The sequence below is a fragment of the Rattus norvegicus genome, chromosome 1, assembly GCF_021556685.1.
Source record: "Rattus norvegicus strain SHRSP/BbbUtx chromosome 1, alternate assembly SHRSP_T2T, whole genome shotgun sequence".
Classification (NCBI taxonomy): domain Eukaryota; kingdom Metazoa; phylum Chordata; class Mammalia; order Rodentia; family Muridae; genus Rattus; species Rattus norvegicus.
The window spans coordinates 168,000,738-168,015,089 of NC_141534.1; the positions used below are offsets into that span (position 1 = coordinate 168,000,738).

The window sequence follows — 14,352 nt, forward strand, 5'->3', positions numbered from 1 at the left end:
CCTACCTCCCCACCTCTTTTCATGGCTTACTTTTTTAAAAATATTTATATATTATGTATATATCATACAGTGCTCTTAACCTCTGAGCCATCTCTCCAGCCCTTTTCATGGCTTACTTAATTAGAGACAGGGTCTTATGTAGCCTAGCCTGGCCTTGATCTCTTAATCTCCCTGCCTCTGCCTCTCCAGTGCTGGAGTTACAGGCAAATATGTGCCACTAAGCCTGGCTTCAGGCTGCCTCTTTTCATTTTGAAAAATCCATTGCTTCAGGTATTGTCATCCTGTAGAACAGGCCCGGTTTAACGACATTTCCATTAGCCAAACCCCAATCTGAAGCAAGAATCCATAGAAGTCAGCCTCCTGGAACACAGCAGGGTGGGAGGGTAGGGGATGGAAGACGCATAGTATGAGGAATCCAGTTTCCATGGAAGTTTGGGTTTTCTTCAGGAAGGCTCCCCTGTCAATTATACCCGTGGATACTCACTCTAACGGGGCCAAATTGTTCATGCTGGAGTCCAGCATATCATGTCCTCAGGCTCAGGGTTCAGAGCTCAGGATTCTTTAATCTAATACACGGGTGAGGGAGAGGCAGGGTTCCCCTTTGTGATATCTCTTAAGTTACACAAATCCTGGCAGTGGGCATTCTTGTGTGTTTGTGTAACCATGTGATGGTGTGATGTGTGCTTAGATGTGTGAGCATGAGCATGTATGCTATGGCACACGTGTCCATGTCAGAGAACAACCTCGGGTGTCAGTCACTGCTTCCCACCGTGACCGAAGGGTCTTGCTTGTTCTCCTTGCTTTCTGCTGCATGTGGGCTGACTGAAGCCTCCAGGGATTCTCCTGTCTCTAACCACTCGTCTCTCCTGAGTATGGGGTTACAGAACTTTGCTGGAGCATCCAGCTTTATGTGGGTTCTGGGAACACAAATTCTGGTCCTTCCACTTGCATGGAGATTGCTTTATCCACTAGGCCGCCTTCCCACCCCCAGCACTAGCCACTGTTAGTCAGGGATGGAAGCACTACCTTGTGCCTTTGGAATCCAAGTTTGACTCCTACCACTGGCACCGAAGGCCCTAACATGTACCAACTCAATGTGAAGCTCTAGGCACGATTTGGTGCTTTCTCCTCTTATCCTCCTGGGTTGAGCGTCCACAAACACACATTTGTTCAGGTAGCATGTGGTCTGGAGCAAAGGCCTCTGTGCTTGTACCACCCTCCAGCAACAGTTGCAACTCCAGGAAATCCTGTCTCTGAGGCTGAAGCCTAAAGAGGAGGGAGCAGGGACCCAACTCAGCTCAGAGTAACTGCCCCTTCTACCTCACCTCTTCCTGAAAAGTCTCCAGTTGCTTAATAAATCACACGTCCTTCTTACTGGACTAAATGGCAGTTTCCAGCTGGGGGACACGAAGGAAGTTTGGGGGTTTCCTGACACGAATCCCCTGTGTGTCTGGTTTTCCCTGCCTGCTTTTAGCAATTCCCATTTCTGCTATCAGCGCCCTGGTTTCCTTTGGGAAACTGCCCTGCCCCCACTCTCAGCTCAAGGAGTTCCTGTGTGGTTGACACCACTCTGTCAACTCTAGCACTGGGGAAATAACCCAGTCATGAGACTGTCGGCTGTTTTCCTCAGAACGATTGGGAAGACACCCTCTTCCCAAGAAAGCTGATGACATCAAAATGGAACTCTTGGGAGACATTTTGTTAGCACATGAGAACGGCAAACGAGAGAGGAACCAACCCAGAAAGGGCAGGGTGGTGAGGTGGGAGCAGAGACTGGACGCACGCACACGGATCTAACCAACTCTCCATGCCAGCCTCCTCCCGGGTTTCACACTGTTGTAAGTTGACAAGCCTATCCCTCCTGCTTATGTCTCTGGATTTTGTTTGTTTGGTGGGCTTAAGCCATTGAAGATGAATTTCCATGATTTGCAGTCAAAGGAGTCCTGTTTAGGAAGTAGGATGAAGCGCAGTTGGTAGAGTGCTGGCCTAGCTAGAAGTCATGAGGCCATGCATTCAGCCCCTAGCACTGCATACAACCAGAGTTAGGAAGGTAGAGCAGGAGGATCCAAGGTCCAAGGTCATCCTCAGCTGCATGGTGAGCCTGAGGCCAGCCTGGGCTACATGAAACCCTGTAACCACAATAACGGAAGCCCAGTTAGTCCACCATAAAGTGGACCTCACAGTTGAACCTTCTTCTAACTTTAAGATCATGCCGCCAGGGCATCTGCATTTGAAGGACACGTCAGAGGGGAGAAGAGGAAGGGCCACATTGAATGCCAGACTCAGCTGAGAATTGAACTTCCCAGGTGGACATGGTGGCATAAATCTCTGATCCCAGCACTTGGAGGCAGGAGGATCAGGCTCCCTATCCAAATTCCTGGGAAAGATCCCCATGTGAAAGGACCTTGGTTCCATCCCTGACACTGGATATGTGGGGGAACTGCTTTCCACAAACAAAAATCCTTTGAACTGCTTAGTTTCACCTTCTTTAAAAGGCTTGATAGAAGTTGTTGTATATAATATATTTTCTTGATTTTTTTAGATCATCAATCATGACTAGAATGTAAAATTATACTATGAATAATTATTTAGGTACCATGAAAGAAAAAACTGCCAACTTGAAATTCTTTTTTTTTTAAAGCATTACTGAGGTATAATGGAGAAAGAGAAATCACACACAGCCAAGGCATGTGCTCTAGTTTGTTTTCTATTGCTGTGATAAAACACTGACCAAAACCAACATGTGGAGGGAAGGGTTTACTTCAGCTCACAGCCTATAATCCGTCATGAAGGGAAGTCAGAGCAGGAACTAAATCAGGAGTGGAAGTGAAGGCCATGGAATGCTCTTCACTGGCTTGCTCCCCATGGCCCACTCAGCTTCTTTTTATACAACCCAGACTATTACCCAAGGGTGTACCATCTACAGTGGTCTAGGCTCCCACACACCAGTCCTCAGTCAGGAAGATACCCCATAGACTTACCTATAGGCCAATTCCATAAACGCATTTTCTTAACTGAGATTCGTCCTTCACAGATAACCTTAGCTTTTGACAGTTTGACAAAAAACAAAAACCAACCAACCAACAAGAAAATCCTAATCGGTACAGCATTCACTGTGATGTTTTACACACACACACACACACACTGTAAAGTGTCGACTAAAGCCAAGCTAATTATCCAGCACCTACATAGTTAATTACAATCTCGGAAACAACAATTCTTGCCATGTATTGTATTTCTGGAGACTCAAACAGATAGCCAACTGGCAAATCATACTCTTAACTGGAGACTGCCAGTTCACGTTCTTTTCTTTTCCTTCCCTCCTTTCTTCTTTCTTTCTTTCTTTTTTAAAATATTTAAAAGTGTTTATGTATATGTGTGTGTCTACATGATACATGTGCACTACACGTGTGTCTAGTGCTCTTGAAGACCAGAAGAGGGTGTCAGGTCCTGTGCAGGTTCCGTGCAACTGGTGTTCAGGTTGCTTGGGGGCTTCCTGTACAGGAGCTTCTCACTCTGTAGCCAGGCTGGCCTGTACATTTTATGTATAGCCCAGGCTGGCCTTGAACTTGTAGAGATCTTCCTCAGCCTCCCGAGTGCTGGGCTTATAGGCCTGAGCCACAGTTCCTTACTGGAGAATCCTCTTAATAAATGATTTTTCTGTTTATATTGGTCAGTTTATACCTTAAATGACTTGTTCCCTCAACTCTACTGGCAGAGTTGGTCACTCTGCTCCTTGTCCCAACCCAGGTTCTGCTTTTGTCCAGCGTCTATCAACTTAGTGATAATTACCCTAAGAAAAGAGACTCCCTCCGCGCTCTTTCCTAAGTTTTGTTTGTTGTTTTTTTTTTTTTTCCAGAGCTGGGGACCGAACCCAGGACCTTGTGCTTGCTAGGCAAGCGCTCTACCACTGAGCTAAATCCCCAACCCCTTGTTGTTTTGTTTTGATACAGTGTCTTGACTGTGTCAGCTTGGTTGGCCTCAAACTCACGACATACACCAGGCTGACCTCAAACTTGAAATGATTCTGCTTTTGCCTTTCGAGTGCTATAACTGCAAGCATGCATTCCTACGTCCAGCTAATACTTCAATGTTCTAAGTGACTGAACACCTGCATTTAGCTTTAAATGGAGCCTGATCTGAGAGCCAGGAGATGGCTGTGTTGGTAAAGTGTTTGCTATGCACATATAAAGGCCTGCGTTCGATCCTCAGAGCTCACCTAAAGTGAAAAAGAGAACCCATTCCACAAAACTGTCCTCTGACCACCACAGAAATGATGTGGCATGTATGAGAGAAAGCAAACAGCTAGTCATCATGTCACATGCCTATAATCCCAGCATGTGAGGAGTAAAGGCAGAGAATCTGGAGTTCAAAGCCAGCCTTGCCTTCAGAATGAGTTCAAGGCCATGCTGCCCCTGGGTACCAACCCCCATCCGTACCCCACCCCCACCCCTTATACCTGGCTTCCTGTGGATTTAGTTATTTATGTTTTTCAAGATAGGGTTTCTCTGTGCAGCCTTGGCTGTCCTAGAACTTACTCAGTAGACCAGGCTGGTCTTGAACTCAGAGATGCTCCTGCCTCTGCCTCCCATGTGCTGGGCTTAAAGGCATGTGCTGCCACCACCACCTCCCAGTTCTCCATATCAACTTTTTAGAAAAGCAAATGATTGAACAAATGAAGAAACCAGTAGACACATTCCCTAGGCTGGCCTAGAACTCCCAACTCAAGCAGCCACCCTCTGCCTCAGCCTCCTGAGAAAGTAAGTATGTTTGTCAACATAATCCAACTCGACAGGGTTCTGTTTGTTTGTTTCTTTGTTTGTTTTTGAATGATGAGTATGGAAAAGACTGCAGGTTAAAGATTCCTTTTGCATAATTGAGATTTTTATTTTAAGCGACCTGAATGCCAGGCATGTGCTCAAAGGAATAGTGGGAGAACCAGAACAGATGAGATACCTGAATTTAGCACGGTGGCCTAGGGAGTAGGATTTATGGTCACAGCTAGCTCTGGCCCAGAGCGCAAACCTCATCTGAGCTCTGTCCTAGGTGGCAAAAATGCTGTCTTCTTTGTAAGTAAGTAGAGTTGCCTGTTTGGTAAGAAAATCTCCCTCTTCTCCCAGGGTATTTTCTCAAGCATCTTTCTAAATTTCCCAAGTTCCACCAATAGAATCGACTGAAAAACTGTCAGTCTGGGGAATTCCAACTTCTTCTTCAGATCGCCGTGCATTTGAAGCAAGTGCATTTCCTGTAGAAGCAACAGAAGTCGGAGGAGATGGGTGCACCTACATTGCTCCAAGTAGCCAGATTCATCCCTGTCAGGCTGTTGGCTCATGAGATAAGGATTACAGAAGACTTTAAAAATATTTTCTTCTTTTTACTTTTTAATCTCTCTCTCTCTCTCTCCCCACCCCCCCCCCGTGTGTGTGTGTGTGTGTGTGTGTGTGTGTGTGTGTGTGTGGTATTGTGCATATGAATGCAGTTCCCATAGAGACCAGAAGGAAACATTGGATCCTGCAAAACAGGAGGTACAGGCAATTTTGAGTCCTGGAGCAGGAGTTAAAGGCAGTTGTGCATTGCCTGACAAGAATGTGTGTGTTTGGGGGTGGGGGATCAAACTCTGGTACTCTGGAAAAGTAGGACAAGCTCTTAACAGACGAGCCATCTCGCTAGCCTCTCTCGGCCTTAAGAATGATTTCCATTTTGGATTCTTACACCAGGCCAAAACCAGGATGTATGTTTTCATGACTGTTCCAATCTGTATTTTTCTGAATTGCATTCCTAATTAGTCTCAAATAAGTGTTATTTTCTTTTTTGGTAGTGGGGACCCCATTCAGAGTGGTGTGTGAAAATGGTAGGCATGTATCCACCACTGAGCTGTACCAACAAGCACTAATTTCCTTTGATTTGGAGTAGGTTGATAAAAACGAAAACTTCCAGGTGCATACTTTTAAACTCAGTGCTTGCGAGGCAAAGGCAGACAGATCTCCATGAGTTCAAGGCCACACTACTCTACATAGAAAGTTCCAGGCCAGTCAGGACTTCATAATAAAACCAAAACAACAAGCGCCCAAAACAAAACAGAAGGCCCTAAGCAGAGTGCAGTGGTTTCCAGCCTGCGATGCCAGCTTTTTCAGAAGCAAGAGGCCGGAGTTAGTGAGCACCGGCTACATAAGGAGAACCTATGTCAAGAAATCAAAATAATACAAAACGTTTACAAAAATGAGGGGGCACTAAAAGTAAACCAAAACTAACTTGTAATCTGATCTGAGATGGAAGATAGCAAGTAGCCAGACTTACCAAGCATGCCAATAGAAACTGATGTTTTCTCTATTTAACCCTAAACAAAAGAAGTAACTTAAAATAACCCGGATGTTAACTAACCAGCTATTTTTCTATTTGTTTCCTGTAACCACTTCAGAAGGAAAGTAACTTTGTATGTTTTCTTTCTGCTTTCTTCAAGCCTTTTCCTCTCTATAAAACTAGCCTTAGCTGGGGCTGTAGCTCAGGGTAGCGTGCTTGCTTGGCGCTTGGTTCAGCACTATAGAAAAACCAGACTAGAATGCTAACCTTTTGTATTTCACTTATTGTTTTGTTCTGATTCTCAAATTAAAAAATAAAACCAATTAATATGTGCAAAAGTTGTTGTCATTAAAATTCTTTTTATATTAATTGTTTCTTGTATGTGTGTAGGTCACATGTGAAGTGGTCAGAGAACAACTTGGATTCAGTTCTCTCCTTCCACCTTCTCAGGTTGACTGAGGTTGTCAGTCCTGGGGACAAGCATCCTTACTGGAAATGACCTGGGTTTTTAAAGTCCACCCCAATACCTCCTAATCCTTCCCAAACAGTTCCACCAACTGGGGCTGGAGAGATAGCTCAGCAGTTAAGAGCACTCGTTCTTGCAGAGGACACAGGTTTGATTCCAGCAGCCACGTGGCAGATTACAACTATATATAGTGGGATCCAGTGCTCTCTCTGGGTGTGCCAACATATTTGCAGACAAAGATCCCATGTAAAAATATACGTACAGAATAACTTTTAATGAAAAGGAATAAATATATGAGCCTCTGGAAGTCACTCACATTTAAACCACCAGAGTCCCAGAGATGAGCTCAGGCCGTCGAGCTTGTATCTGAAGAGCTTTACCCACTTTGCCCTCTGGCTGGCTCCCACTGGATGGAGTTCTTTAGTGATGTCTTGTGCTGTGGTCTTGGGGAAGAGATTATGGTGGGATTCTGAAGATGGCAGGCAGCAGGGGAACTTGTAGAAGAGCTGAGGAGGATTCCTGAGGATCTGGGCTTCCTCCCTCTTTCCTCAAGTTGCCTGCCTGAGGACAGAGAAGGTAACATACCATCTGGTCTCCCTTGCTCTGCCTTACTTCCAGGAGCCACAGAAAGGATGGATTTGAGAACTATCAGTAACAAGTGTGGTCATTTCACTAGCTTAAGGTGCAAATTATGGTCACATTCTCCACCCCTCCATTAATTGCCTGAGGTTTCAGAGATCTTATCAGCCAGGAAATTTGGCCCTGGGGAGGCTTCTCTTCTACCCTAGGGGAGTGTTCAAACCACCCAGGGGCTCTGTCACCTACCAGGCCTTCTCTTCAGGGCTCAGAGCACTAGTGGTCAGAACACATGACCTCCAAAATCCAAGTTCAGTCTCATTGTTTTATTTGAGACAGATTCACCATGTAGCCCTGCTGGCATGGAGCTAAACATTGTGGGCTAAGCTGGTCTTGCACTTGTGAGGTTCTTGCTTGCCTTCCCCAGTGAAGGGATGGGCAGCTGAGTGTCTTCCCAGCCCAGGCCTCACTTTCTTCAGCTCTAACAATTAGCTTTTGCTGTTTGTTTGTTTGCTTGTTTGTTTGTTTTTCAAGTCAGGGTCTCTCTGTGTAGCCCTCGCTGACCTGGTTCTCACTCTGTAGACCAGGCTGGGGCCTCAAAAACTGAGAGATTCTCCTGCCTCTGCCTCCCAAGCACTGGAATTAAAGGCATGTGCCTCCATTACCTGGCTGGCTTTGAGTCTTCAACCTATTGTTGAGTTTAAAATGCATTTCTACCAGTGAGTTCTCCTTAGGTAACCACAGACAACTTTTTTTCTTTTGTCCTTCTTCTTCTAGGTTTATTTATTCTATTTCATGGGTTCTGTCTGCATGTTAGTAAGTGTGTCATGTGTTTGGTCTGCATGTATGTGAGTGTGTCATGTACATGCCTGGTGCCTATGGAAGGCAGAAGATGTCTTTGGATTTCCTGGAACTGGAGTTAGGAATGGTTTTGAACTACACCGTGGATGTTGAGAACCAAACCAGGGTCCTCTGCAAGAGCTACAAGTGTTTTTAATGGCTGTCCCATCTCTGCAACCACCAGTGACTCTGTCTTGATGACCATTTAAGAAGGGGTCATTGTCGAATGGAATCTAATAACTTGGAGGCTCCCAGGGATAAGGCTAGACTTTTCTCATGTGCAGGAGAAGCTTCCATGTCTCCTGCAACCACAGCGCTAACCTTCCTCCACAGCTTCAGGGTTCCGTCAGATGGTAGAGAGGCAGCCTTTTCCATCCCCACAGTGCTCTGTTTTGTTCTTGCAGGGCCTGTTTACACTTGATAATCTCGAGCGACTGCCAAAGCAGAGGTGGCCTTCTCCAAGGTGACTTGTGTCCCCAAGGACAAAAGACAAGAAACTTTTTGCCCCTGTTATGGTTGCCCCCTCCAGGTTAGTTCTCCAGAAAAGAAGGGGCTTCAGAAACCATTTGAGGGGTTTCTACCTTGTGCCAATTTGCCTCAGAAGTTTCTCAGGGACTTGTGTGTGAGACAAGAAAAAGGAGGCCTAGTGAGTGTCCTTACATATGCATGTATTCCTTACGTGCACACCTCAGACTCCCGACACCTTTCCAAGTCCCTTCGCCTGCAGTCAGCAGAAGAGTTTGGTAACATTACCTCTGATAAAAAGGTTTGGGTGCTAACAAAATATATTTAAAAGCACATCAAAACACACCTCAAAACAGACCAGAACATCTGTCATTTCAGGGCTGGGCAGGCTAAGGCAAGAGTATTAAAACAAGTTTGAGGCCAGTCTAAGCTACACAGTAAGCTCCAGACTTGCTTGGACTATAGAAGAATGAGACCCTGTCTCAAACAAAACAAAACAAAACAAAACAAAACAAAACAAAACAAAACAAAACGGGAAAGCAAGATGGCTCAGTGAGTAAAGGTGCTTGCTGCCAAGCGTGGCAACCTGAGTTCAATCCCTACAGCTGGCACGGTGGAAGGGGAGAACTAGCTCCCTCAAGCTGTCTTCTGACCTCTACACTCAGACCATTGTACCCCATAGCATGCGCTGCACCCTGCCCCACTCCACCAATACAGAAAACAAAACAAATCCCTGAAACACACTGAGGTTAAACAGAGAGAAACTGCTTCCCACCCACTGGGATAACTTTTTTTTGTCTTTGGGAGCGAAATAACAAGTATTGCCAAGAATGTTGAGAATTTAGACACTGTACCATTGGTGGGAAGTGGAAGCTGGAGCAGCCACTGTGCGACACGGTGCCGTGGCTCCTCGGAAAGCTGTGCAGAGTCCACATCGCCTGATGACTTCATTTCTAGGAATAAAGCCAAAAGAACTGGGGACTCAAAAGGACTCTGGTCACCATTTGTAGCACTGTTACTCAGTAGCTGAGAGGTGTAAATAATTTCCACCAGCTATCAGCAGATGAGTGGATAAGCTACATGATGTACAGCCAGAGAGTAGAGAACTTTGTAATCATTAACAATGAATGAGACAACTGACAAGATGGCTCAGCAGGTAAAGTGCTTGCCTCACAAGCCCGACGACCTGAGTGCAGTCCCTCACACGGTGGAAGGAGAGAGCCAACTTCTGCAAGTTGTTCTCTGACCTCCACACGTATGTAGTACACACACTCTCTCTCTCACTCACTCTCTCTCTCACTCTCTCTCTCTCTAAATGTAAAAGGATTAATTTTTTTTTTTTTGGTTCTTTTTTTTGGAGCTGGGGACCGAACCCAGGGCCTTGCGCTTCCTAGGTAAGCGCTCTACCACTGAGCTAAATCCCCAGCCCCAAGGATTAATTTCTGATTAGTGCTACAGCACAAAAGACCCCTGAAAACATTACAGTAAGTGAAACAAACTAAGGCATGAAAGGAAAACACACTATGATCCCATTTATATGAAGCTAAATAAAAAATAACAGGAAACCATTCTTACTAAGTTTCTGTGCTAGGTCTCAAAAGACTGTGGAATGGAGACCTTTACGCTGAAGTCTTAGCCACCAAAGCTGAAACTAAGCTGTTTATGTGACTTTCTGTTTATATGACAAATAAGGAACCTGAACTAACCAGATGTTAATTGATTTCTGCAAGGAAAGTTAACAGTCTCTTCTTGGCTTTGCCTCCCTTTAGCCCCTTCTGTCTATAAAACCAACCTCATTTGTTTGACTCATTGGAACGTTTTGTAAAGTGCTACCTGATTCTTGAATCAACAAGAATCAACTAGTATTTTTACTTTCAACTAATTAATTAATTCATTCAAGCATTCCAAGTTGGCCTCAAACTTCTGACTCCTTGCTTCCACCTGGAGAGTGCTGGGTCTCTTGGTATGAGTCACATGCCTCTCTATGGGGGTTATTTGGCCCTAGTAGGCTTCAAACGGAGCATCTGCATTTTCTAGGGAAGTTACACCATTACATCTTAGTCTTATTTATTTTTTTACTCTTTCATTAATTACCTTTTATTTTGAAAAGAGTCTAAGTTACCCAAGGTTGGTTTTTTTTTTTTAAAGATTTATTTTATTTATTATATATATATAAGTACACTGTAGCTGTCTACAGACACACCAGAAGGGGGCATCAGATCTCTTTACAGATGGTTGTGAGCCACCATGTGGTTGCTGGGAATTGAACTCAGGACCTCTGGAAGAGCAGTCCGTGCTCTTAACCACTGAGCCATCTCTCCAGCCCCCAAGGTTGGTTTTTAACTAACTCTGTAGCACAGGCAGATCATAAACTTGTGATCATCCTGCCTCCATTTCTAGAGTAGCGGGGATTACAGGCTGGCTCTCTTACTTACTTACTTAGACAAGGTCTCATACTGTAGCCAGGCTGGCCTGGAATTTTATTTTGTAGCTTAGACTGGCCTTGAACTCACAGCAATCTTCTTGCCTCTGCTTTTTAAGTACTGGGATCATGGGCATGTCTTAATAGGATCTTTAAATTAAATGTTGATTTCCAACTAAGACAATGAGGTACTTACAACAGGCAAATCATCAAGATAAAAAGTACAATAAGAGGGTACCAGGGACTAAAGGAGACAGCGAGTTCCTAGTTAATGATTACAGAGTCTCTGTTTGGAAATGGGTCATGGTGACCGTTACATGACATTGTCAATAAATTCTGTCTTTAAAATGTTCAGCTTTATGTCATATGTATTTTACCACATGCTTACAAAACACTGAGGCACTTTTGGCAGAAATTTGGCAGCCTGATGGGGTGGGGGGCTGTTTTCAGTTCCGTCAGCGTCTGTGGGCAGAGGGGTTTACTTTTGATCTATGGCTAGGAGATAAGACAGTGTGGGAAGTATGCTGTACCCAGTTCCCACACACAGGGACAGCCTCCTCCATTTCATTCTGTCAGAGATGGTTCTGGCCAGAGGTTCCCAGGGATTAGAGTCTTCACTTTACTCAAGCATACAGATGGAGAAACTGAGGTCACCTCTGCCCTGGAAGCACGCCATGTTAGATGGGAGTATCTCCAAGAGGAAGTGACCTATGAGTTCTTTGTTTTGAAGCTTCTTCAACTGGGTTAAGGTTGAGAGGGATCACTGAAAGCTAAGATGGTCCCACGCATACAGAGATGAAGCCACCTCCTCCTAGGTTTGGTGGGGACAGTCACCTAACCCAAAGCATTTCCCTACACTCCATGCACACCCTAGGTTGTCCTCATACTCAATATTATGATCAGTGCTCCAGCCTGGGTCCTCAGGAGACCTTTCAGGGGATAGAATAGCAAGACAACCAACGGGCCAGAACATAAGGTTCCCAGATTAGTTTATCTGGCCAGCAAACTGTCACATGGACGCAAAGCTTTCTGTAGACTCTGGAGAATATTGAGGTCGGAGGGATTGTGGTCTGGAGGCTCTGGGAAGAGAGAAGCTTCCTCCTATCCCCAGTTCTCTCTCAGGCTTGAAATCCCCTGGCCAACCAACAGAGCTTCAAACTTTCCCAGAGAAAACAGAGAAAGAGAGAGTTGATAGAACTCCATATCCAACCCCAAAAAGCAAACAGCAAGTTCCCTCTGCATCAGGTCAGATGAAAAAGGCCTGAGGGCCAGAGTTAATGCTGGGGAACCTGACGTGAGGCTGTGCTAAGAACAGGACTGATTTCAAGGACTTGTTCAACTAAAGTCCAAGAGTATCCTCTCCACACACTCTAGCAAGGGCACTAAAGAATCCAGAGAAAGAGCAGGTGGTCATGAAACAGTGACAGTGGCAGACCAAGCTCATGAAAGGCTGTCAACTCACTCTGCTTAGGATGGGAGATCCGGGAGGGCTTCTCAACAGAGGCACTCTTAACTTGAAGTCTAAGCCACCTTTGGGCATCAGGAGGGCCCAAGGGTGGGAGTGGAGGATGGTGGGAGTGAGGTTGGCGGGAATGAATGAGTAGTTCTGGCACTGCCAAAGTCTCCTGAGCTGTTACTTATCCCATTGATAACTAGGATGGAGACATGTAGAGTGGCTTTGAGCCCTAGCCAGGGTTGAGTTGGTGTCAAATGTTTCTATCAGTTTACTTCAGAGGGCAACGCCGGGCTCTGTCCTCCTAGGAGCTCAGGATGCTGAGTTGCACCAGCCCTGGAAGTGACCCTGAGCAGCTGGGGCTGGGCCTCTACTTACCATGCCAGCTTGGTGGCTTTCTTCTTGATGATCCCAACCTTCTTCAAGCTGTTTCCTTTACACCTGCCCTCCTGGAGACACCACTTTTCTGCCTTTAGACCCACATGACAGCACCCAGGGCAACCTGGGGATCCAAGGAGCATGTGGAAAAATGACTTAATTACAATTTGCAATCCTAGCGTGTTGGAAGCAGAAGGGGCTGCAGGTTTTGTTTAACTCGATTTTCTATTTTACAGTGAAGAATCTGAGACCCAGACCGAGAGACTCAGAGACAGCCCTCGATGTTGCTCGGTGACAGCCCTCATTGCAAGACCTTGCAGGGAAGAGGCAATCACTTGGGATAGAACAGGAAGTCTCAAAGTCGGTAAGTTTCAATGTGAGATGCTGCCAGGCAGTCACCTTGGGAGATGGCCCCAGCTTGCTGGTAAGGCTGGACATGGGTATTGACAAGGAAGAACCTTCTTGTCAGGCACTCTGCATCTAGCCAGGATGTCTTGTTAGTTTGCTCAGATCATCATTATGGAACAAGTAGCGAGTTTAATAACTTAGGTAGAAAAGTCACAGATATCACGAATAAGGCAGGAAGCTTTAGGTAGTGAGACGTTTGAAAAATCCTAGGTAGGAAGGACAGAGAAAAAGCCCAGGGGCAGTCTAGGTCTACACTGAACTGTGGCAGGGATGGGGCAGGGGAATGCGCCCCTGCTCTTCAGCCACCCAACGCTCCAGTCCTCCGCTTTGATAGACAAGCCTGAGTGTCCTTCCTCTACTTCCGATCACATAGGGACCTGCAGATTCCAGCTAGTTCACAGTCCCCCCCCCCCCCCGGGGCTAGAAAAGCCCTCGTAGGACTTGGGTTCTTGTCTGCAATGTGATGGAGTGGACTTACCTGGAGGAGTTCGTGGGGATGAACTTAGGGGAAGGGTATGGTGATAGCCATTCTTTCTGGTTACCACTGCAAAAGGCATGTTTCCTGGCAGATAAACGTGGAAAGGGGTCATGTTACCCCTAATTCCACCATTCTCTCCCTTCCCCCTTCTCTTGATGCCTTTTCGAGGCAGGGTCTCAATACACTGCTTAGGTTTACCCTCAGCTAACCCTGCAGCCGCAGACTTGGTGAGCCCGCTTCAGCCTCCCAGGTGCTCGGATTACAGGCAAGTGCCACCACACTTGGCCACCCCACCTCTGAGATGTCCTGTTTCGGGAACAGTGTGAGAGAAAAAGGCTGGGGTCTGAAAAGGACTGGTAATGACCCCACAGGTTTAGCCCAGGGGTTGTCCCACAGCTGGAAGTTGGCATGTTCATCTCTAGATTATCGTCGGATCCTTGTGGAAGTCCTGAGGGGTCCCCCAGATCCAACTTCCTTCTCCCCCACAGTGATCTCAGGATACTGACATTTTCATTTCACCATTACCCACAAACGATTGGAAGATCACACCTTTCATTTATAAGTCC

At 45.9% G+C, this 14,352-nt stretch overlaps 1 protein-coding gene across 2 annotated transcripts in view; it reads left to right on the forward strand.

The window, feature by feature from the left end:
• The window catches only part of Fchsd2 (FCH and double SH3 domains 2), a 320,482-nt gene that overhangs the window by 61,690 nt on the left and 244,440 nt on the right, over positions 1 to 14,352 (forward strand). For both annotated transcript variants that reach the window (XM_087558787.1, XM_087558816.1), the window contains one exon: positions 13,137 to 13,264. The gene's annotated coding sequence lies outside the window, so the exon portion shown is untranslated. Of the gene's footprint in view, positions 1 to 13,136; positions 13,265 to 14,352 lie in introns of those variants that run through there.